The following is a 23,268-nucleotide window of genomic DNA, read 5'->3' as shown; positions in this document are numbered from 1 at the left end:
CATGTACGGAGGCTAAAGTCCTCCAAGCTGGCAACCCTGGTTCGAATCCGACCTGTGGCTCCTTTCCCTCATGTAATTCCCCACTCTCCATCTCTTCTGGTTTCCGACTCTTTCCACTGTCTTGTCTCTGATTAAAAGCATAAAAAGCCAGAAAATAAAATGTGAATAAATGGCTAGGGTGAGGAGGTCAATGAAAAGCCATTTATTGCTGTAACTGTCATCTCTTTTCAGTTTGATAACTCTTTTCTTTATCGGATTTAAGAGCTAAAATAGTTGCCGGTTTTAAATATGAGATGATTTCTCTTCATCAGACCCTCAACAGCTTGTGCTGACTCAAACGTCTCGTCTCCACCACGTCAACAAACAGGTTCAGTCTCATCAACGAGCTTTAATCCTCCAAAACAACCTTCATATTACCGAACGTTGCTTTTGAAGTTGTTTTAAATCCACTGAGATGTAATGACGGAAGCTTTCTGCAGACTTTGTTTAGCGGGGATCAGCACTTTAGCTCACTTACTTGAGTCAGAAACTCTCACCATATAATAAATGGAAATAAGATTAGACCTGGCAGCGTGAGTTTCCTCTAAGGGACGTTTTTCCTCCTGCAGCAGTACAGCACAGCAGCGTGCGAGCAGAGAGCTGAGGAAATTAACCTGGAAATGGAAGCCCTCCAGCAGGCATTCAGGAGAGTTGAACTTAATGCAGGTGGAGGCTGGGGTGGAGAGGATTCTTGTAAAACGTCTGAAGCAGTGACAGAGGCAGGAGCGAGTCAGGGTATGGGAAAAGAAAGAAGCAGGGAAGCTCTTAAAGAGTGCAGAATCTGATGCTCCAATCAGATCTGCTTAAAGACCGCCTGCCACGACTCTTCTTCATTTCAAAAATATATAACATCGCATAAAAGAACCCCACTGTTGTCAACATAACAAAGAAACACCGCTAGATTCTCCCAGAGAAAGCAAACATGCCTATTATCTTGAACAAAAGCTGTTGTTTTTTTTAATAATGTAGGAGGTATACACCATATTCCTGGCATCTCTCCCTGCTTACCTTGTTTATATTGTTTCATTTTCATGTCTCTGCTTTTGAGCACTGTTTGTTTGAGTTATTTTTATTCCTCCATGCTCCTGGGAATCTTTAGCTCAAAGCCTTATCTAAAAATTGAAAGGTGGTTGATTTATATTTTCGTGATTCTCACAAAACCCAATAAAAAAAACAAAAGACCCGACTTTGTATTGCACATTGTGTCTGATGTATTGTATTCCTCTCTCATCTATCCTCCAAGCCACACTGTTGCACTTTGTGACAAATAATACAAAAACACTCTGTATTTTAGTCCATGACACCCAGAAGTGTTGCTTGTCAGCAGGAAATCAATCAAACTTAATTTGTATAGCACTTTTCATACAACAAATGTATCCCAAAGTGCTTTACATCAACATTTAATCAAACAGCAACAACATGACTCCCTCCCCGCCCCTCTCCCACAATCCAAAAACTAAGGTCAAAATAACTAGATAAGAACAGGGACTGAGGAAACGCTATCATTTATTCTAAACAAGGAAACACAGGAGGTTCAAAATGTAATAAAACTAGATGAACTGAGATTCAGTTAAAATCTCTACTGAAAAAAGGTTGGTCTTGAGAAAAGAGAGGCGACCTTCACCAGTAGGGGGCCCCTGAGGGCTGGCAAACTTTCAACCAAATCAGTGGCCTAAATTTTGCAACAACAGTAGAAAACCTCCCTAAGGGGGCCCCATCTTACACCACTTGCTGCCCTGCTAAGCGTTGCATGCATGATTGTTGTGAAAACAAAAAGTTTGTCAATTATAGTCAATAAAGAAAAATGAAGAGGAATTATCCGCCTATAGGTGAGAAAAATGAAATGTGAAAAAATAGGAAGAGGTGGAAGCGTCAGGACAATGGCAGACATAATGGTGATAGATCCCCCCCCTTTAATCTTTGCAGAGAGCCCCAACAGACTCTAGAATCACCAGTGATGACACCTACACTGATGGCTTCCTAATTCTGTGAGTACTTAAAAAGCTGAACGTGTCCCAAAGACAAACAACATTTATTTATTCATGTTTGAGTGACGTGTTTCTTGTTGTTGATGTTTGGATGATTTATTAGTCTTGTTTATGTATTTGTATGTCTCCTGCTGCAAACAAATTTCCCTGTGGGGACAATACAGATTGACCTTTGACCTTTGACAAGAATATTCCAGCTCAAAGTAAATCATAAAACTTTCACTCAACCTAACGACAGGCTGAGAGCTGAGGCGGGGTTTAAAACCTCATGAAGAACCGTTACATCCCGCCCACCTGTCAATCAACTCAGCTACACGCCTAACTATGGATAACACATATCATTCATAAAATCAAAACACCAACAAATTAGAAACTGACCGATGAAACATGTAAGAACGGATAGAATTACCACCTGTCGAGGTTTGAGTGAAGTAATTAAAAATGTTAATGAATGGGCTCCAGGTTTGATAAAATCTCTCCATGGAGCTGTTGACTGGACATCAGATTTTTTTCTGTTTGATGTTCTGTATCTCATCTTTGATCCAAAGGTTTTATGATGGAGGCTGCACATCCCTCCATTTAAATATAATTGGGAGTGTAGCTTATGGAGAGGGAGAGAGGACATGACCTCTGTAAGTTAGCAGGGAGATTAAACTGAAAATAGAAAATGTATGAGAGGGCATAAAATAAGTGCCATGAAACTTGAATTGGTGTCAAGACGGGATGATGAGTTAGGGTCAAGTTTTGGGCAAGACCATAACGTGTGGCAGAGTTCTGCTCCGTACTTCCAAATGACTGAGTGACATTCAATACACTGCAAGTAAAGAAAATCTAAAAATACTCAAAACCCAAATTGTTTTCAGGAGGATTTAATTATTTTTCTTTTGTGTTGATTGGATTTTTTTGTGTTTGTTGATCTTTTCAGACAAGGAAGCGTTTGTGAGACAGAGTTGGGGATAACACGCATCGTCGATTTCAAATTAGCTATACAGACAAATCTGTTTTTTGCTGTTAAAATGGGAATGTTAGAGTAATATGAATGTGAATCAGGTTCCCTGGGCTTAAGAGCAAACCTCAAGTGGACATGAATGTTGTTGCTTGGTGTTAAGGGAATGAAAAAAAGGAATTTCTCAAAAAACAAAATCATCTAAAAAGGTACAAATTGTTCTTTCTGGTACATATAAATCAACCGTTCATGGTGACATACACTGTAGATGAGATGGCAGGGCTGTATTTATACTCTGTGAATTCCTCCTGCTTTTGTAACTCAGACTTTTTTAATATTCAACAGCTGCTCCGAAGTAGAAAACCCCCCATTTTGCCCTCCAAGATATGGACACAACCAGTAATTTGGCAGCATTAATTAGACACAGAGAGGAAGAACGGCTGTGTGTGTGTATGTGTGTGTATGCATGTGCTGGTTTGAGAGAAGACAGGGAGAAAGAGACAGAGTAGAGCAGCTGCAGAAGCCCGGAGTTTGGTATGAGTCATAGATTAGTCTGGCTTTAATTAATGATACGGGCCTGGAGCTGTCACATCCAGACATCACACGGACAGAGGGGGAGAATCAGAGTCGAAAAATGAGCAAAGAATACACTTTGAATTCAGCGATACAAGACTTTTAGATCTTGAAATTGTCTTTATTTCTATCAGGCAAAACTACAATCGATTCAAATTTAACAGCACAGCGAGCATGGACTCTCGCTCCGATTAAAGTCGACTTCAATTCCCTGGAAAGTAATGTTTGTAGTTAGAAGTCTCACACATGTTTCAGCCAAAATCACACGATACATTACGACACTTTCAGGACGCCTTGTGAATTCTGGACTGAAGTGACGACATTATAACTGCAAGATGATGGATTTTTCAATGTGGCAAATATTAAGCTGACTCCATAGCTGCCTAAATAAAGTTAAAAAAATCACAAATAGTAAAAAACATTTATATTGTGTTGAATATATGAAGCGACGCCTACAAACTAGTTCAGCACCGTCAACTCGAGCTGCACTGATTGAACACTTTACATGCATCATTATCCACAATCACCTGACAACACCTCCTTCCAGTTAGCGATCTATTTAAGCTGCACCAGTACTTCACTCATGTTGTCAGCCCCTGAATCCACCTGTAGGCTCTGACTGGGGGCGGGGCTTAAGGGTTAATCCAGCACAACTTTATCCAGCAGAGGAATGTTTTTTTGGAAACGCCTCTGTATGTTAACTCTTGTGTGAAAAAAAGTTAACATTTAGATGAAAGGTCTGCCGTCATTGGAAAAGCCGGAACAAATTATGAAGATAACAAGTATCAAAAGAGACATTTTTTCCTTTGTTTTTTCCTGACATTCAGTAGACACACAGTGCCAGTAACATTTACATCCCACTGTCTCCATTTATCCCCCTCGTCTCTCATTTATTTCCCGTTAGCTTGGCATGAAGTCTGTGTTAAAGTGTTACTGGCTCCAGAGTCTCCACAGTCATTAGTTTTACGCACAGACGCAAAGACTCCCCCGGAGTTTTATGAGCGGCTCAGCAGAGTGTCTCCATTACAGACATTCATCCAAGTGACAGAAATGCACTAATAAAGAAAAAAGACACGGACTGCCAGATGACCACCGCAGACCAAACGCTCGCCTCACAGATGAACATAATCAAATCATGCCCTCCGCGTTCAAGGAAATACTCTGTGATGAAGAGCTGTAATAAACTGTTTGTGTCCACTTCTCGTTTCCTCTTGATTCAGTTAAGGATTTCTTACATTTCCCAGAATGCTTTGTCGCACACGGAGGAGGGTTATGAAGCTCTTGTAAATGGAGTCTCTGGAGTTTGTTGATAATCACAGTATCTGTCATTATTAAGCGAGCTGAAGGCCATGTTTGGTCTGCCAGCTTTAATCCGTTTTTTTTTTTTTGTTGGGGGGGCTTTTCAAGTTTGTAGCCAAATAGAGTTTTAGAAAGGTTTTATTTTCAAGTCTCAAAGCCACTATGTGGGTCTGTAATCAAATCTTCCTCTATTCTAAAAATGCATGCCAGTCTGGACTCTCAGGAGTTTTTTTTTTCTTTTCTGAATATTACATACTTTATTAACCCCTGAGGGAAATTCTGGTTTAGACTCTGTTATTGAGAGACACGCTTCTTACACCTATACACAAACAGGACCTGTGGACATTCACTTGTGGAGAGATGTCAGAGTGGGGCTGCCTCACAGGGAGTGCACCAGACCTGTTGGGAGTAAGGCACCTTACTCGGGAAGTGCCCTATCACCCCTCCAGCTACAATTCTACAATTCACTGAGCAGACGCTTTTATCCAAAGCGACGTACATCAGAGAGTAAGAACAACACAAGCAAGGATCTAGAAAAAAGGGAAACAATGTCAGTAAGAGCAAACGATCAGCTTTGAGTCTGATTGGACACACAGGTGCTGACAGGAAGTGACCAGAGGCAAAGCACAACATTGAGGGCAGTTCTTGAGAGCTCTAATCAGTATAGAAACCATCTTATAAGTCGTCATTATCAAACAAAAACCATCGTCATTACCACCATCATCATCAATAATATGATAATAGACCATCATCATTAAGTTAAGAGCTGGGTCTTTAGCTTTTTCTTAAAGGTACAGAGGGACCAGACCAATTTCCATATCGTGGTCAACATGAACCAATGACCCTCATGTTCCCAACCCAAGTCCCTACAGACTGAGCTACTGTCGTCCCAATGAATGATTGAAAAAAAAACAAATTTGTTCCAAAATTGATCCAAATTTTTTTACAGTGTTTCCTGAGGCTGAAGGAGAATGTGAATCTTCTGCAATATCAGTAATGTGCAATATGCTGAATGTTTCTGTTCTTCATTGGTTATGTGTAGACATGTGGATTGTTGTTTGCTTTATTTTCTTTATTAATTCCACAGTGGAGGCAGCACTTTGACTGTAGAACACTTTTTTCACCAGGGGACAAAGTGTAGTTTAGCTGTTATGGATAGATTAGAAAACTAGGTTGCAGGTTTTCCTCGCTCGTCAGGAGCTACTGACTGCACCTGTGAAGTTCTTCCTCATCTGAAGGGCTGATGACACACAGCATGGGCTGGGAGGCTACACAGGGAGGTGGAAGTTTCCCTGCACAGTTGGCTTTCTGTGTTTTTGTTTTTCGAAAGAACATCTGATTTGTCTGTGTGTTTCAAAAACATATATTTCTTTCAGCCATTTGTGACTACTTCCACTACCCCCTCGTTTCTTTCACTCCCACTTCTCTTTTGTTTTGGACTCCAATTTTATGTTTCTCTTTCATTTTGATAGAACTCGTGGGTGGTATGAAGGGCTATGTTCTTCATCCTACTTAGAGAGACCCAAGGCCCACTTATATCCTACCTTTTTGTTTAGTTTGTTCCTCAGCTCTCAACTTCTGTCATTCAGATTCTGTTTACTGGGGTGAATGTTAAATACTTTATTGAATTCACTATTGTAAAGCAACACAAAACAACAACCCAAAATCCAGGGTCAGAGCTGCTGAGGAGAAAGTTTGAATTTGTTATCTGGATTGGAGGATTCAGCACTGCAGCTGTTTTCTGTCCAATGTTTGGAGGGCAAAACGGCAAAAAATGGATTGTCATTTTCCAATGCTTCAGATTTGGAAAGTGCTGATTCCAGCTGATGTGGTTTCTGGCAGACTAAGACTAAAACCTATTGGCCTCCATCAGGTCTGGCATACACAGTGCAAATAGAGGCCATTTTTACAATGTTTGAGTGGTTGTTAAGTTTGGGGGCAAATTTCAGCTCCATCGTGTAGTGCTCACAGGCGGGGCACAGGGACCCGATCGCGGCCTGATCAGCTGCTCCGAGCGGTTTAATACAAAACTGGAACGTTTATCATTTTGATTAGCCGACAGAGCTGCTGCTGCACAGTGAAGGCACAGCCATGAGCCAGTTCCCCATTGTCAGGTCTTTTCCCCCTGATTTTGCCAGTGCAAAATGGCAGTCATCGTCTACAAGCGCCATGACGACACGCTGCATGATGAGGACAGAAAATAAGGAAGCCAGGCTGATTGATCTGCACGAGCAGGCATGCCTGTTTTATGCATCTTCTCACTCCTATCACGACAGAGAGAAACAACTTCATCTGTTCTGTTTCTCTGACTACAACTTCCGTTTGTAAGTTTGTTTGTTTGTTTTCAAATGAAACTTTATTGATGATTCTGAATGCTGAGTCCTGATTCAACTCATACTGTGAGCACTCGGACCATACAGAGACATTTCAACTTTACTTTTATACAATCACGTCATGTACATGTCCAGCCTTAGACAAACACTCAGCCTCTAGGGGCGTAGGTATTGTTTTGGGTTTTCCTGAGAAGCCAGCTGATATTCAGAATACTCGTACTGGATGTCCAGGCCAAGACTTTCTCCTTCTTTTGCTGCTGCTTAGTATCTGAAGCTAGATGAATAACATTTCTAAATTTTTTAATTTTTTTTATTTCCTTTTGTTGGGAACATGAGCAACTGTTTTAAATTTCAGGGTAATGTAACTTGGGTTAACTTAAAAAGGTCAGCGTCACAGTGGACTGAGGGAAAGTCTGACAAACTAAGCCATTAAGATTAGTGTTATTATTTTATATAGGGTCATTATATGATACCAGAAGTTTGAAAAAAACAAACAATAGTGATACATGTTTAGATGTAAATACAAGTCCTCTGCACTCAAACTTGTGCATGATAACTCACTGAAATATAAAACTTATTTTAGCCCTTTTAGCTCCACATAAACACACTCACCCCCAATTCACACACACTCCGTGCGCGCCGCGGTCCGTCAGCGCCACGGTTTTGCCCCGTAGGGCGGCTCGTGCCCATTCACACTGGATCCGTTTCTGGGACGTCAGCGCAGCGGAGCGCACCCATGACACGTCACAGGAGAACTACAAGATCCCACGGGAATAAAGAGAAAAACATGCAAACAACATGTTGCTTTGTCTTTCTGTGGATGCATTGTTGTTAATTCGGTTCCTGTTATGACGTCATGTTGATAAAGTGATGAAAAATACGATCGCGTACGATTGTGTTTTATTTTGAAATTGACCGGATGCTCTGTGCGTTTCCTTGTCTGACTTCCTGTCCGGGCTGTCATATTCTGTCCAGCTTGACGCGTGCCTGCAGCGTACTCCGGTGAAAATAGACTCGCTGCGTATTTGAAACGCAGCAGAGCGCAGCGCCGTTGGTGGCTCGCGCTGGAGACGGACCGCAGCGCGCCCTGTGTGAACACAATGATAGACTTGATTGGCAGCTAAGTACAACGTAGTGCGCGGCGCTGACAGACTGCGGCGCGCACGGAGTATGTGTGTATTGGGGGTCAGACATGCACACACACACACACAGCGCTGCTCTCCCCTTCTTCTGACACATTCACAGTAAAGGCGATGCGCCACAGAGGTGTAAATATGGTGCCTTGGCAGTCTGGGCTTTAAAAACTATACTAAACTAAAAATATAAATTATAGCCTAATGTCAAAATATTACATCACAACTATGACTCCAGAAGTAGAGCTTGGTGATGATACGTCTTTATTTGCTGGTTTTCTTGAATGTTGTTAATTCATCAGTTAAAAAAAAAAGAGCTCCCTGTGTGACACCAAAACTGGATGTTTATTATTTGTTTTTTCTCAGCAGGATGTTCCTGCCTGAAGCATATTTCACCGTCATCTCATTACGTTTATCTGTTCTTACAATGTGCTCCACTAGTCAGAAAGTGACCTTGTGCCAGCATCACCAGCAGCATTATACCCGCCAATATGTTTTCCACACTCCAGGGATTAACTTCATATCCCATATCGCTCCATTCTATCTCTCCGTCAACCGTGACTGTCTTGTTTGGGATTATTTTTAGGGAAGCTTATTGACAGAATACTGTTGAGTGAGCACAAACACAAACTCAAACTGCAATCAATCTGAAAGTCAGGATTTGAGAGTTTAATCTGACAGAAGTGAACTTGCATGCAAAAGGGAAACAAACTGCTTTGATTAAAATGTGCAGTTGTGATTATCATAGCGTGGATTTATTAACAACTGGGAAAATTGCAAATTGATCAGAAGTTCATAGTTTTACACACCAAACTCTGATGCATCTGGTTGTTAAGTTTGGTTGGTCTGTGTTAATGTGGAAGCCAACTCCCAATTTCCACAAACTCCTTGTGCGCCGCGGTCCATCAGCGCCGCACACATACACTCAGCCATTCTGGTCAATGATTGTGTTTCCACAGCGATTGCCCCGTTCCTTCTCCGGAGAGTGCCACCAGCGCCGGGAAGCTCTGCTCCGTTTCAAATAAGCTGCGAGTCTATTTTCGACGTAGCGCGCTAAGATACGCATCAAGCAGGACAGAATAGAACGACCCAGGCAGGAAGTCAGGCAAGGAAACGCACAGAGTGTTTGGTCAATTTCAAAATAAAACACAATATACAGACTCATGATCGTATTTTCCATCACGTCATTATATAAAAACAAACAACAAAAAAAACAACCTCGGAAAGACAAAACAACATATTTTTTTGCACGTTTTTCTCTTTGTTACCACGTGATCCTGTAGTTCTCGTGAGAAGTACAAGATCTCAGAAACGGAGCCAGTGGGGCAGGCTGCGTGCCATCCGACGGAAACAAATCCAAATGATTTAAAAGCTTAACATCGTTTAAAATCATCTGTTTGAAAGCACTCAAATCAGTAAAAATAAGCAATATATATATATATATGTGTGCATGAAAATCATTTGTCTAACCGGTTTGCACATTAGCATTTGAGTGCAGTGTTTCCCTGATTAATCGTTCAGTCAAAAGCAGTTCAAACTGCACTATGTTGTGGTAGTTCATTAAACCCATTATAAAGAACACAATGTAGTGCACCCACACTAATCCTCACCTCATTATTCTATACAAGACGTTCATTTCTATTCTGTCCCCACCACTTTATAATCATTCTGAGCATGTGGCCAATCTGCAGTTTAATTCAATCTAATAACATTCATGATTTGGTATTTCTTTACACTGTCTTTGAAACTGAAAGGAAAATGAATAAACATTCAGAAGGACGAGGTCTTTGTTATTACATTTCTGATTTCACTCCGTGGTTCCATGTAGCTCTGATGGAAATGATGACCATGTTAGCCTGTATAATTTCCTGTTTTCCCTTCTCCTCTTGTTTCTATAAAGTCGGCATGTTGACAAAAATTGTGAAATTCTCCTTGGTCCAGGCTAGATAAATAGAATTACACATACAGCCCTTAAAGGTGAGATGCTATATTAAAACATTGTGTTGTGTGGCCTCAATGACCAGTAGGCAAAAATGATGGGATGACTAACCAGAGAGAGACATATTCGTAAAAAGTAAATCAAAGTGTTACTTTGGGGTTTTAAAAGGTAAAGCTAAGGAGGGTATACCTCGGCGCAAGATTAGGGGGTAAGTTGAGGCCAAAGTCTGAGTTTTCTGCGTCACAAAGTTGTCTGTGTTTTAACCCTGGCTGGCTAGATCACCATGGTTACTTACTCATAACCTCGGGGCGCCTATAGCCTAGTGATTTATGTCACGCCCCATGTACTGTATGGAGGCTGAACTCCTCATCTCAGGGCGTGGGTTTGAACCTGATCATGGCTCTTTGCTGCACGTTGTCCCCCCACTCTCTGCTACCAACAACCCCCCTTCTTTTTTTTTAATCAAAGACAGATTTAAAAATATGAATCGTATGGTGTTTAATAAACAATTAAGTCAGTGGTCAGAGCTAAATGAAAAGAACTGTTATTTGATAGATGATGTGGTTCCCATAGCAACCGTCATTACGGCTTCATCACTGGTGTGCTCATGTAGGCTCCATTACTCCCTATAACACACACACATATTAAAAAGAAGGGAACAAATGTCAGACTGCTCTATGACTTAATGGTATGAAAGACTTTTTTTTTTTTAGACCAAAGGTTGTTGTGATATTTGGTGTATGTGTCTCCATCGCACACACACGCGCGCACACACACTCACACTCCCACGCTAACCCCAGACGTGCACAACTAAAGCCAACGTCAAGCGTCTCCAGTCGGCAGTAACAGCAAGAGCATTGCTGTTGTCTAGTGTGTGTGTGTGTGTGTGTGCATGTGTGTGTGTGTGTGTGTGTGTGTGTGTGTGTGTGTGTGATGCAGCCTGTCTGATGCTTGCATGGCCCAGCAGCTCGTTGTTTTGTTGGTTTCTCTCTGCCACTCTCATGACATGACAGTTTGTAACAAGCAGACGACAGGCCGGATGAAGCAGCACTGACAACATGACGTGCGGAAAAATGCAGACATCAACCAGACAACTCGTCCTGCCACAAACACAACCCATACTGCAAGAAAAACAAAGGAATATGCTGGTTTGGGAACTTTATTCAAAAACTTTGCATGGACGGTGAAGAGAGTTCATTTGAAAGACAATTTCAACTTTACAGACAACCAGACAGAGAGTTTGAAGTGTCAGAACTTCCTGGTGTCAAAACAGAAGAAATAACCAAATTAATAGTCTTTAATTGCCATGATGTCATAGTGTCTCTACTGCTTGTCAGATTTTGATGAATGTACAACAAGCGTTCTGTCAACTCATTTAACCCCGTCGCCTACAAATTCAATTCAGATGCAAATGTTCGCCGATAGATATTTACACGCTGCAGCAAAGATCAGTTTCAACTCAGAAAGAAGTGTGATGATCAGCAGGAAAAGTTTTTGGTCTTTGAGACAGTCTGACTGCCAAGAACAAGTTGATCTCCATTGCAAATTGTATTTGTTACAGAGATGATAATGGCTGGCGGTATATATCAGCTGACGCACAACATTTATTAGAAAGCTGATCTGCAGCCCATAAAGCATTGACGGACAATCGTTGGAAATACGGGAAATATAATGTTCACACTCGCTCTACTATAAGGAAGAATGTGTGTTAGGATTATTTCAAAAGCTCCAGAACTAATGGTGAAGATTGTTTTGTATTCATCATTTAAATCTATTATAACTCTCAATATTTCTGATCTTGTTTGAAGTGTTGACATCAGTATTTGTTGTTTTGTTTTTAGTGATACAAAACCCAGATTTTTGCTTGACTTTCTTTTTCAACACACACAGGAGACAGAAAATCACATTTGGAGGCTGTAAAAATGCAACAAGGAAGGAACAGCTTGTGTATCTGTGTTTACCACACACAAACACATTTTGAAGACATTCACTGCACCTGTGATCAAATTATCCTCCGTGGTGCAAACTTGTGATCCTTGACGATTTAAGGCCTTTATGTACATTCATAGATCCTTTCCTTCTGATCTAAAGTCTAAGGTAAAGAAGTTTGAGTCCTTGGTGGGAGACGTGAACCTCACTACTACTGTAACAGTGGCACTAACAGGAAGGCAATTAAAGTATGCAAATCCACTTAGTGGCCGTTAAAAGCCCATAAGTGAGAACCAAGCTGTGTTGTTGCTCAACTTGTTTAATCCTTAACTAAAGGTTGTTTGAGGCCAAATGGTAGTCTGACTGAACCTTAAAGAGACGGTTCACTTGTTTTTTTATTCTTTTCTTTATCCGCAAGAGTTAAGTGTATATAGTAAGAATAATACCTGATGTTATTTGAGTCACAGCTCGGGACAGCTACAGCATATATGGATGGTATTCTGGCCTCCAGTGAAGTCATTTGGAGTATAGAGATTACGTTTGTTTGTGACAAGGAAGAAGTAAAAACTCCAGTTCTATTGCGAACAACTGTAGCTGGACAATCCTAAGCAAAGTCACGATTTAATGATGCTTCTAAAAATGATCTTGCGAGACTTTCCTGTGGCCTGAGTGCGTTAAGAAGAGTGATCCCATCCGCTTGGAAGGACATCAGATCCGCTCTGCTTTCTAATCCGATCACCTGTTTTTTGGGGGGCAACCCTGAGGTCAGCAGAACACATGCATGAACCGATAGCCAATTAGGAAGCGTGCTGACTGAAGAAAGGAACAACACAGCAAATCAACTGGGCTGGCACACACTCCTCTTTATCCATATGTGTTTTACTTTATTCTTTGGGAATTTTCAGTTAAAAGTACATGTTTAAAAATGATTTTTTTTTTGGTCTTTATTGGATGGTACATGTGAAGAGAGACAGGAAGTGTTGGAGGAGAGAGTGGGGGAAGACATGCGACAAAAGGCCGCGGTCAGATTGGGACCCACGGTTTCTGCCAAAAGCAATATAGCCTCCATGCATGGGGTGCAGGATATAACAGCTTTAGGCTATTCAGTGACCCTGAAGTTGTATTTGACCGCTAGAGATTTTGCAGGATTTACAGTTTTGAGAGTCAGAACTCTGGTTGTTGGTCTACTTAACTTGTCAGTGTGGTGTGCTGTTTTGCTCATATGGTTTCCCTCCTCACCCTAAAGAAGCAAAAACAGTTTGATCGATGATTATCTGTTTCACATTTTCTAATTTTGTCAAGTGTGGGCTTGTTTTTATTTGGGGTCTCTTTAGCCAAAGTCACACATGAACACAAAGTACTACCTACAGAAATATATCTCTATCACATATCAACACAAAAATGTGGCTACTTTTTAGCATACCTTTATCGTCATGCATGGCTTTGATGGTGTATCCGACCGAACTCATAAACTCATGAAGAAGTAAACACATTTAAGACATCCGCAGCTTTGAATATCCTCTCTGATTTGTTGGATCCCTCTGTTCTGTTGCCCTTTTTAACAGCAGCCCCCCGTCCCTTCCCCCCCGTCCCTGCCACACAACCCTCCAGCTGTGAAAAGGCATGCAGTAAAAATGCCAAATGCAAATGAAAGGCTGATAAACGGCAAGTGTCCTACAACATTACAAAGGACACGGTGTTGGAAATATCAGAGAGCAACTAAATGATGCAAGTTTCTGTAATCTTATCTTCAAGAAACACTGTAACTCAAGGGTGCTCTCTAATGTTATTTATTCTGTTGTTACACCTCCTCTAGTTAGTAAGTATAAAAAGAAGCCTCCTAAGGATTGAAACACAAGGATATGAGACCTTGTGTTTGAATCCTCTGGGACGAGATGTGTTTGAAAACCATTTCTTTCAAGTTCTGGAGGAGGCACGTCTTGAATGATGTCCTCCACCTTTCACCAAGAGACTGTTCCTTTATGAGGCATTAAGTTCAGTCGGTGGCAACATTTTAATTTACTCCTCCACCACCGATTTCTCTTCAATAAGTTTGAAATGTTCTCCTCCTTCTGACCTCTCATCTCCTCAAAACTATCTTCCACCATAAATGCAAGAACTCCCGCCCCCCTTCTCAAAGTTTTTTATTTTATTCCCGATGTCACAACCCAGTTAAATATCTTTTTATGAGGCATCATAATATCTGACAAATTCGGATCTGGTTCTACAGCCCCCTCCAAGCACAGAGACTCTTCTCCTCTGAGACACTGGTGACCTTCTTTTTAGCGAGGAAAAATTTCCATTTTAAATCTTCTACATCTCGCTGCAGCCTTGAATACCGTAGACAAAATCATTTAAGCGCAGTGCTTGAGGCCCAGCATGTTCAGAAGACTTAATATTCAGTTTATTCTCTTGGCATGTGCAAGTTCATGAAGCTCAACACAAACACTGAAGGATGCATTTTAACTTTTTAAACCAGATATAGTGCTCCAAGTGTTTTATCTATCGAGCATACACATAGTACTGCAATAATACGTTGATACCGTGCTATGATTTGATTGTTCTGAAGCCAGAAGACCACTAGCTTGTCCGATCACTGTCTGATTGGTTGATTCTCGATTTTATTTTCAACGGATGCCAACTTCAACGGACTTCCTCAGAGATGTGACAGAATGAGATCATGGCCACCCTAGATTTGAGATGGCAACAACAGAACAGAAGAATCACCTAAACTATTTAACAAAGTGTTTTAATTACATGAAAGAATTGGGGAAGTGTGACTTTCCTTTGGCTTCCAGGGGAAAACCAGTTGCATCAAAAATCAAGGGCTGCACAGCTGGAAGATAAAGTAAAGCCAGAGTCATTTGTGTAAAGGCCAAAAGCAAACTGCAAGTAATCGCTTTTCACTGTCAAGTTCAGTCACGTCAATTGAAGTTTATTTAAAGGTAGAGTTGGTCATTTTATCCAGTATACACTTTTTGTTATATTTGGACAGAAAAAGAGCCGCCCTCTCTAGCTGCTGTAATCCTGTGAAAACGCTAACATATCACCGCCTTCAGGTCTGGATGGAAACTAAAAATCAAATGCCTCCTTGGCTCCCAGTGTGTACTCTACCCTTGTTGGCACAAATCGCTCCACCTCACGTCTACTGGAGGAGAAAGACAGCTCAGCTCAGATGACCACTGCCATGGTAACTTGTGATCACTCAAACCACCCCTGCCTTGAAATGAAAAGTCTATACGTGTTCATGTGTTTGCATTGTTACAGCAGCAATGTACAGCAGAACTACTGCGGGGAACCCTGTGTTTTCAGCGTATAAAGCCTTTTCTAAAATTATAACAGCAGTAAAATGACGCAATCTGGAATGACTTGCAACTTCTGTTTGGATGAGAAAAGACAAAATCTGCATATGAGGACAGGATTCAATGGATTTTTGGTTTTACAGGTGTTCTGGTTTCTGTTTGTAGAACACATAGTAGCACCCACGTGTTTCAGTGGACATTTGCTGTATGCAGTAAAAAAAACAGTCTGTGTGAAGAGATAGGAGTTGTAAAAGAAAACCCAATCCCAATCCTGGAACCTACTTGCTATCAACATCTGGCACAATGTAGCTTTTTACTACGCTCCATAAAAAGACATCTCTACATAAACGCAAGAAAACAATCTGGTCGTAGCTACGTCTCCAATCCAACTCAAAGACACAAAACATGGATAAGGATGTCTTGTCAAGGTAAGTCCTTTATGGCTTATCTGACTAACCTATGACCACAACAAATGCCCAAATAATTGGCTCTTCGCTCTCAGGGACTATATCATTGTCATGGGATACCCTCTGTGCTCACAGTACAGACTTTAACGGCATACTGTGTTTGGCAATAAACGCTCAAAACTACTAGTGCCACGATCAGAAACAATACAGGAAATGTTGTTTGGCATTATATGTTGTTATACCTTTCATTATCCTGCGAGCTTTCAAATATATAAGTTGCCGTCTTTGTTGGATCTGAACCCCTGGGTAGGAAATGACCCATTTGTTTCTGTTTTTGTGAAATGGGTAGGAGGAAAAAAGACCAAATCGACTGTGCAGAACGACTTGGATTGTGTTTCGATGTTTGTGGAAAATGTTCCATAAACCTGGTGCACCTGTCTTGATATGTGGGCGGAACACAAAACGTCTAACATCAAAACAGTCTCTATTGCCTGACTCATCTGTTACTTTCAATCCACTGCTAAAGCTTTATATTGTGCACCCTGTCATGCATCATATCTGAGACATCTGAGGAGCATCTGATCCCTGATCAGTGGAGCTGGCATCTTGTCTGAGATATTGCACTACAATGCCTTTCCTTTGAAAGTCTGTCCTGCAGGGGTTTATGATGTCCTTATCTGTGCTCCCCCTACCCTCTCACTCTCCTCGTCTCATAAATTGAAATCCAGGAACTGTCAAATCCTATGAAAATTGCTTCTCCCAGTAGCAGGTGATCGTACAAGTAAAGTGTGGGGTTTGCATGCAAATGCACAAAGCACATGTGTATGCATGGTCACGCATTTTTCACAATCTGTAATTTTGAGCAGTTGCTAGGAGCAACAAGTTAATTTATATTTTTCATGGGTAGGTGTGATTATGAAGCGTTTGTCATGGCCCCCGTGTCATCAAAGCGGGACAGCGCCTGCAGAGAAGGGGCTCCAGGTGAACTCTTTATTGAAACGGAAAATTGCACTGATTATAGCTTCCAATAGATTTCCCATCATGTCTCAGTGAGAGCCCGCGCTGATCAGCTGCAGTGTGTCGCACGCTCTCCTGCTTCCACCCACTCACATGCTTTATGCCTGATCAGACTTTGAGTTCCCACTGACTGAATTCTCTCAGAGCACACTAACTAACTAAACGAGGGGACTGAGTGTGTTATAAAAGGGGCTGTATTTTTCAGCCTCCGCAGGGAAACCTTAAAGCTGCATTAAGGGTAATATGTAAGGTCTGTTTAGTGTTGCATACTGAGAATCAAAATGCTATGGAGAAATGCTATGCAGCGCTGAATCTTTAATTCTGAGTTCAAAGATCAACAATAACCAAAACAACATTAGGCCCACAGAAGCACAAAGAGACAGTCCACCACTAGAGTTGTTCTGGAGGTCTAGAGAGGTCTTCTCCAAAACAGTAGCCAACAGAGGATTCATATATAATCGCTGCAAAAAGCGACTACTGTAGTTCAGAGCATAGAAGAAGGTCACTGCTAGCATTATCACCCAACGGCAGCTTGGTTTGTTAGCTTGATGCTAACACACCTTTGAAATTGCTGTGACCAAGCTAAGGAAATTAGCGCTACAGTAGAGTCATTGGTCAAAGTTACAGCTCCCCGTGGGCTTAATGAATTGAGCAAATATGAGCAGCAAAGCAACCAGGCATCCTTTGACACCTGTCAATCATTTGTACTACAGGAGGGAATGGAAGAGGCTGCTTTAAAGCTTGGGATGTAAACAAAAATAGGCTAAGCCCATTTAGAGATATTGCAGATTGTTCTTGTTGCTAACTATTTGTTCTTTCTCTAGTTTGCACCAAAATCTAAAACGATCAGTTAAATGTTTTATATGTATACTCTATATATACTATATGTATACTATAAATTATTTGAAAATTCATTTTCTTACAAGATGTCAGAATGAAAAGCTATGGATTCAACTAGATTGCAAAATTATTCAGAAGTTATTGAAAGAACCAAGTTTGCAAAATCTTGTGAACTTGAAAGAGGTAATTATGATTGCTCCAACGTGATGTGAATGTGATGTTAGTCTCCTATGATGTCTTGTCTATTCTCAACCAGTATAGAACCTCACAAGCTTAGCAAAACCCAGCATGCTTTCCTCGCCAGCTGAGCAATGTTTGTTAAAGCTGCTGTGTCCCTGTTGAGCAGGTAAAATCATTTCTGCTCCTCTGTAGACCAAAAGGCTTGGAGCTTCTTTTTTTTTTGAAACTCTCTATCAACAACTTTTTGGAGGAGGAAATGTCTTGATCTTGGTTAAGAAAGTTCTCTCTTCATCTCCCACGTTCAATCCATTGAGTCAGCGTCCCTCTGGTCGTCTGCTTTGCCCCGGGCGATGGTAGGAGGACAGGGCTTGAAAAGCTTCAGACGGCAGCCCCGAGGAATTAATCAATGTGAGAGAGCGAGAGAGAGAGGCTGCGTCAGAGGGAGGAAGAAAGAGAGGGACGGAGAGATCAGAACATACAAAGTCATAAAAGAGATGAAGAAGAAGAAGTGGGTGTCCGCATTGTGTCTGATTGTGTGTTTTTTATTTTTTGAACAGAAAATTGAAGTGGCCATCACTGGTTCACTTCTATTAGACTACGTCAAATAGACTGCAGCACCCATAGAATCAGGCACAATTATCAACTTGTAGAAGGGTTTGAATGTATGTTTACTCCTTTTCAATTGGATATGTAAAACACTGATATGTGATATTTTCTCTTGTCCTTTAATATGAACAGTCTGTAACTTGTTTAGTAAAATTCTGCAGTGTGATCACAGCAGGTTGGAGTTTTTTTCAGTCGATGTTTTGGAGGTTTTCAACATAAGAAGGCAAAGTAATCGAACAGTGGATTTAGATGGGATAGCGTGAAAGGATTAAGCCATATACCGATTTACTACTCGACTGGAAATCTGTCACCTGTCTGTATATATGCTGATCAGAGAATCATATAAATGGCTGGAACATGGCTGACTCCGCTACGCTATGTGGCTACTGTACCCCTTTCAACAAATGGTTATAGAGCCACTTCCGGTTGACCTAAATGTCACAGCAACAACAAACTATCTGGCGGCATTCAAACAAAGATGGCGTACGAGGAGATTGAAGACGCTACAGCTACGTACATTTCGTGCATTACTTACATTCTAATAATGCATATTAGAAGAACAAAGGATCATTTGGCTGCGGCGATAACAGCAGAAGGACGCCGTTTCCGGCAACAACACTACTATTTATTACATCGTCTCCTTCCAAAGCCCCAGCGGAAATTCTCGAGCATGCGCAGAACGCGAAATCCGCTACTGATGGCTGAGTTTACACGCCGTTGGTTTGCCGACTATGAACGACTTATCTAGGTGTTCTTTTCCGATTATGAGATGTCCGTTATGGTCCGATTTTGGTCTGATGTAGGTCAGACTAAGATGTTTCTATGCATTTAAAAAGTCCAAACAGTGTCTGATACGATCAGAAATTTGAATATCTAGAGCCATGTAACCCTACTGAATGATTAAAATCATCCAGTCACACAAAGCAGTATGACCAGATGTTAGAACAGCTGATTATTCTTTTTAAAGCAGAAATATATAGGGCTCAACAATGTGGTTCCAGAAGTGAAAATCACATTAATTTTCTCCATAATGTCTTAACCATCTAAGGTAGACTGACCACGAGTAACCAGAGTGTGAATCGATGGTTTATGCTCCTGTGGGCGACACAAGTTCGTATGATATCAACCTTGTTTAAAGAAAAAACAAGATTTATTCACAATATCATGGAAAAGAACAACAATACCCACGATCATAGAGTGTCACAGCGACGCCTCTGATTAGTGGAGCTTGCTGTTACCATGGCAATGTTTCCCGCCCTTAGCGCCATACGCAAATGTAATTCTGGTGCCAACTACTGACGGTTTCAACTTTATTGGTTAAGTTAACTAATCATGCACATCCCTAGTAGAATCAGTGTTAAACATAATAAAATGAGTCTGCAGAGAGCGTATAACATTTGTATTGAGTCATGTGGTTGGTTTAATCAGGCCACCCTACCCTCACTGCTGCAGATGAGATCCAACACACCAACCTCAGCTTCTTAAAGATTCTTAGTCAAGTCTCATTCAGGAGGTGGAGGGAACAAATGTGTACTTTAAAGAGCTGAGCACGGGGGAGGAGAACTGGACCGGCCTGTGAACTACACCCAGCAGGGGAAGGACCACTGTGGGGGAGTACAGGAGCTTTATGAGACATGTAAGGCTGCAGGGTCTCTTGATTTACTTCTGCAGCCTGCACTGTGGGAAATGTTGCACATAGAGTACAGGAAAAAGGCAGAGATAAAAACACACACAGATAAACTCACTGTGGAGGGAAGGAAATAAAAGAGGGAGAGAAACATCAATTTACTGCTTTTATTGTTCTGAGAGGGGAACTCTGCAGCATGTTGAATGACCTTACAGTGAAAAGCACACAACAGTTTACACACACATAGACCCCGTGCAGCCATTACAGCCTCCTAGTTCACTATATATACGTCCAGCTGCAGTAAAAAGCAGAGTCATGGAAATGATTATCTAACATTGAGCTCACAGCATGTAGGAGAGCAGAGGAATCAATTTTGGAATCAGATTTCTTTTTCTCACTTTTTTGTTGGGATTCGGCTCCCGAGAAGAGAAATCGTGCAGCGAGATAAAGCATTATTGCTCTTTCTCCTTTCCTGTACTGTGTTTTTATTATGTGATATGTCATTTCATAGACTTCCAAGGCCTCCCTTATACTGCCGCTACAGTATATAGTCCTTGGCTTGTACACACCAATAAACAATGCTTTTATTGGTTCCGATGATTAGATACACAAACAAGCTCCACACAGACGTGAAATGAATAAAATGTAACTTCTAAGGAAGGCAAGAGGAAATGTTTGTGTTTTTCATTTCAAACATAGAAGCAATTATCAGGGTCAGCCATAAAGTAGTGCTGTGTTAAACCGAGACGGCATCATAAAAGCATGTAGCACGTTAGCTATGTATCCCAGAAGGCTGCGGATACTTGTGTAGATGATACTTGTAACTGATATGAATAAGAAATGAGCCCAACATACCAACCAGTGTGCTTTTCTGCTGAAGGCTTCCTGGAGGCTCTGAAAGTTAAAGAAAACAAACGTATACCTCCGATGGGTAATTGGCATTTCTTCACTTCTTATGGGTTTTCTATATCTATCTTACTGAATCAATTAGATTACTGATATGACATATGCCTTATTTTGTTGCCTTAGGTGTCCACTCGTTGTATAAATCTTGGTATCTAACCATCATTTGAAAAAAATGTATACAAATATGAACAATTTAAATCAATGAGACAAAAAAAAAATTGGGGTACAGCATTTTTACCAGCAGAGGGCGCTATCAGCTTTTGGCTTCTCTTGTTTGACATAAGCAGCTGATGATGGGATGCATGCAGACATGGTGGAAGCAAGTAAAGATTATAAGGTTGAAGGTGGTGATGTGTGTAATGCCTTCATGAGTGTGTTTCCCCTGCGTCCATCAAGAGTCACATTTCTTGTATTCAAGAGGAGAAAATGAGAATGTGCAACTTATGAAGACCTGGGGGGCTAGAGACCAGAAACACGTCACCAATCAGTAACTTTAGACATGTAGAACTTTTCAAATCTACATTTTAATTGCAGATTATACATTTTATTCAGTAACTAAAACAACTTAGTAAGGGATGGTGATGGTGCCCTAGTGCCCTCTATTGACCAGGTGACACTACCTGCTGGTTTCTAAGAAGATGTTTGATCTACATTTTGACCAACACTCTGAACAATTTAACTTGATTACTAACTTATGGCAAGTCTAAATATGATAGAAAAGGATTAAAAAAATCATGATGAAAAAAAAGGACAAATATGCAAAGATATTTTGAGTTCTTAATGCTTGTTAAAAGTTGCCTCTAAAAAATGACACAGCATCTGTTCACAGACAGCCACTGACTAATGATGTAGCAGTGATCAATAACAGTCAAATTATATTCATCCATCACAAAGTTCATGAAGGCAGCCTGCTGGCATCTGGTGTCTAAAGGACAGTTTTCTTTGAGACGTGTCTGCAGGAGACAAAAGTCAAGTTTGGCTTCTGGTCTCAGTTGTTCGTTTCAGTAAATCCCCTGGTTTAACTCTGCAGGTTTTGACCTTTTTTCACACTTTAACTGACGGCTCTTCGGATGGATCTGGGACATCTAAAGCCCCAGCTTTTTTACTGATGGGGCACACGAGTTGATCCACGGAGAGAAGGTTGCTAATTGGTTAGAAAATGCAGCTTATCTGGGCCGAGGGGAGAGCCTGGTTGTGCATGCAGGGCCAGTGGAGTCTAATGTGTGCACTGCACATTCAAATTCAGTGTTTTACATTCAGCTCTGCAAATGGAGTCCCACATCTCTGATTAATTACAGCAAACATTGGGAACCACTCTCTCTGACTGGTTAGTGTGTGTGTGTATGTGTGTATGTGCATTTAGAGAATTTGACAAAATAATGTGCAACTCTGCAACATCTCTAAGCTAATTAGTGGTGGGATTTGGATTGGAATTGCTGACCGCAGCATGCAAACACTTGTTTACAAGACCTACTTTTTTTTTTTTTTTTACTGTAAATGCTGAGCAATACTGTCCAGATCCTTGCACAGCCTGTCCAGCTTTGATCCTGATTGTACAGAACACCAGCTTGAAAGCTTTACCCCTGGTCTGTGCTCTGGCTTACAAAGGACAGACAAGAGTCTTGTGTCTTTTGTCAGGAGCTGAAGGGTGAAACTGGACTGGAGCCACTCCGACCTGAACAACATTTACTCCTCCTTTTTTTGGCCATGCCAGCAGTGTGGCTCAAGGCAACAAAGCTTGTCAGTCAGTTTGACTCTTTTCTCCAGACACAAACATCTCAACACATTTTGAGTGATATGTAAATAATCATGCGGTGCAGATATTCAGTCCAGACAATAAAAAAGCACATTTCTTTGATGATTCATCATGCCAACAGCATTTTAAAGTTTTTACGTCCCAGAATGATTCCAAAACATTGCTCAGATTGAATTAAAAGTGATTGTCACACTTTAAACAATGACTACTGAAGTGACCTTCAGATAAAGTAGGTCTGAAGACGTGAGAAGAAGCTCTGCTGAGTCTTTGTAGTAATCGGAAACACGAGCTCTTTGGATACTTTAAGTTCGTTTGCTTCATTCATCTTCTCATGGGACGTTTTGTGTCGGTAGAAAGTGAACCCAATCCTCCCTCCAGGGCACACTGTCGATTCAAAACTCCTTTATATTTCCATATCTCCACTGTCACTCAACAGGTTTTTATTGAA

Source organism: Labrus bergylta, chromosome 15 (assembly GCF_963930695.1).
Source record: "Labrus bergylta chromosome 15, fLabBer1.1, whole genome shotgun sequence".
In the NCBI taxonomy this organism is placed as follows: domain Eukaryota; kingdom Metazoa; phylum Chordata; class Actinopteri; order Labriformes; family Labridae; genus Labrus; species Labrus bergylta.
The sequence above is the reverse complement of the archived record's forward strand: the minus strand, read 5'-3'. Positions refer to the sequence as shown.